Raw genomic sequence first — 3,553 nt, 5'->3', positions numbered from 1 at the left:
ATTGATATGTGAACATTTCTTAAGAAAGAACTGAAAATTTAATGGGGTGTCCTAATTTTTTCACATGACTGTATATATGTGTATATATATGAGAGTTTCAGTATGCAGGAACTCTCACTCAAAAATCCCCACAAATCCTCTAGGAACTCTGCTAACTAGCAAATAAAGTCCAGAGTACATTTCTAACGCTCTTTAATTTTGACAATTATTTTTATGTGTGTATATGTGAAATCATTAATGTTATAATAAAACTTCTCTTCAAAAATAGTCTATGGGCAATTGAAACAACACCAGAAACATAGCAATGTTCCAAATTTAAACTGAATCGCCTAACTGAATGTTGGATGCGGTATGACTAATAATGGGCCAGTACCACATCAAGGGGCCGCACTAAAATATTCATCTGCCCTAGTCTCCCCATTACAATTATTTAGGAGCTAAATTTACATTATGTAATTAACCAGACATTAAATTTAGAATAAGCAATAAATACTATGAGAAGGTCCTCAAAGAATTTCCCCATGGCCAACATGTTTGACATGCCCAATCTAATCTCTTCAACATAGCGCAGTTTTTCAGAGAAAAGTCACTATAATTTAGATCAACCCGACCCTACCATTAGATTTTATATTAGGGGACTAAATCAAAGGGTTTTGATGGGCAAGGCATGTAGAGTTAGGACAACATGAAAGAAGAAAGAGTGGCGGGAAGTGGAAAAAAAAGGAAAGATCTAAGAGGAAAGTTGTCAAAAGCAGCACACACTTTTAATCCTAATAGCAAGCACACCAACAGCTAGGACAGATTTGATAGGCTCATATGGTAATATCCAGCGTCACAACATAATGAGAAGCCTGACCTAAAATTAGACAAAATAAAAATAGAAAAGCATCTCTACTAATGCACGGTTAATAAGCAGACAGGGAAATTTGCTAATGACATTATCACATGCATACGAGGAAAGACACTTTTGCTAACTTTGTAACCTTTATAATTGCTAAACTACCCTAGGGAGATATCCTTCTCACTGAATACATTCAGCATAGCATCAGTGGTAGCATATTTTTACTCCACATGTATACTCCATTTGTTTATTTTGTGAATGAACAAACTCCTTTTTGGCTCAGCTTGAATAAAAAGAATATTCAGGGTACACAAGGGCTGACACCACCACAAACACTCCATTAATGCTCCCTTCCCCCCCCCCCCCCCCCCTTCCCTTTCACTGCCAAAAAGGGACTGTTACACAGTCTTTATTCCTCTGTTGGATCCTTCCCTTCCCCACAACCTAAAAATGCTTGCTCTTACCTAGGACAGAACTAAGTCTGAGCTATCTTCCCTTTTTCCAAGCAACTCCCAAGTCAAATCTGTTGGTATTTTTTCCTCCCATAGAACATCAAGGAATCCATGCTGTGCTGCCTTCCATTAAATTAGTCTGCTGTATTGCCTGGAGTGTGAAGTTAGTGTCCAAACAGGTAACCTGAAAGGCTTCACCTTTTTTTTTGTTGTTGTTCTTTGTTGCTTTTATAAAGAGAGAGACTGCAGTGCTTTCTTAAGTGGAGGTTTTCTTCTGGAAAGAAAACTGAAAATTAGACTCCTTTCTAGAACCTTCCCTGCACCTTGAAACCATGGATACACCAATAGGACAGCATTTTTGTGATCAGAACTGTTATGCATGAAGTCTGATCTGACAATTCAAAGCATATTGATTTAGCCCTTTTACTAAGGTATGCTAACCGATTAGAAAGTGCTAATCGCTAACGCATGCATGTTAGTCTAAAAGAGGGGGTTAATTATTATATGCCTCAGGTACCAAAAGAGTACATTAGGATCATAATTTTAAATCAATATAGCCTCTGAATACAAATTTAGGAAAATTGTTTATTAAATATCTGAAAGCCTCTGCCCTGCAATGCTGAAGTTAGCTTTGATCTCACATGCAGAACTATACATTTACTTCAGATTCTAAGCAATGAATTACAACTAGACAAGAGCATGGGAGCAATCTGTGGCTTTTTCTATGTTAATGCAGAACAGGTTGTAACATTTTTGAATAGAAATAGATTTATCCATCAGAGTCAGTGCCTTTAAGGCAACTCATTAGTTAGAAAGTCAACACAGTTGTCCTCTATAGACAACAAAGAACAAAAAAAGGTGAGAAAACTAAAACTGCATTACAGTCGACTCCACCTAAGTGCATATCGGTTAAGCGCACACTTCGTTTATCCGCATGTGACCTGCACAGTCCCGTTTTTTGGATTTTTTTTTTACATTAAAGTAAATGGACATAAACTCTGGATAATTGCACAGATGTTATAAGTCCAACCGCCATTCTCTCACGTCACGTTCACTCCGGTTAACTGCATTCACACGTTCTGACAAGCCAATCAGATACGCACACGTTCATATATATTGGATGAGCCATGTGTTTCAGAACTACAGCCTAGGCCTAACCAGGTGTTCGAACTTTCGGAACTACAGTACTGTACCATGGTGCCGCGTGGACAAAAATCATTGTCTTTGAACGTGTCGATGTGTTAAAGAGACTTGACCAAAGGGAGAGTCAGGTCTCTATTGCAAAACATTACAGCGTTCCTCCTTGTCAGATTTCTCGGATTTACAAAAAAAAAAAAAGGAAGCGATATTGAAAGACTGGCAAAACAACAGCAATCCTACCAGAAAACGGAAAAGAATTGGGAAGGCTGGAGACGTTAAACAGGCGTTGCTGCGATGGTTTGCGGAAGCTAGAAGTCGACAACTGCCAATCAGTGGACCTCTGCTGATGGAAAAAGCAGCACAGTTATCTGAAGTAGAGGGCGCAGAAGACTTCGTCAGTGAGGACATGAAGTCTGCCAATCAAGTGGAGCAGGCTTCGTCCAAGGCAAGACAAATCATGGGCTGCATACGAAGGGGTTTCGTCAGTCGTAAGGCAGAAGTCATTATGCCATTGTATAGATCCATGGTGAGGCCCCACCTGGAATACTGTGTGCAAGTCTGGAGGCCGCATTATCGCAAGGATGTGCTGAGACTGGAGTCGGTGCAAAGAATGGCCACCCGGATGGTCTCGGGACTCAAGGATCTACCATACGAAAAACGGCTTGACAAATTACAGCTATACTCGCTCGAGGAGCGCAGAGAGAGGGGGGACATGATCGAGACGTTCAAGTATCTTACGGGCCGCATCGAGGCAGAGGAAGATATCTTCTTTTTCAAGGGTCCCACGACAACAAGAGGGCATCCGTTGAAAATCAGGGGCGGGAAACTACGAGGTGACACCAGGAAATTCTTTTTCACTGAAAGAGTGGTTGATCGCTAGAATAGTCTTCCACTACAGGTGATTGAGGCCAGCAGCGTGCCTGATTTTAAGGCCAAATGGGATCGGCACATGGGATCTATTCACAGGGCAAAGGTAGGGGAGGAACATTAAGGTGGGCAGACTAGATGGGCCGTGGGCCCTTATCTGCCGTCTATTTCTATGTTTCTATGACTTCAAAGCGACAAATGGATGGTTAAAGAAATGGAAAGTTTGTAATGGCATAAAATTTAAGAAGCAGCA

The sequence above is a fragment of the Geotrypetes seraphini genome, chromosome 2, assembly GCF_902459505.1.
Source record: "Geotrypetes seraphini chromosome 2, aGeoSer1.1, whole genome shotgun sequence".
Lineage (NCBI taxonomy): Eukaryota > Metazoa > Chordata > Amphibia > Gymnophiona > Dermophiidae > Geotrypetes > Geotrypetes seraphini.
This window is presented reverse-complemented; position numbering follows the sequence as displayed.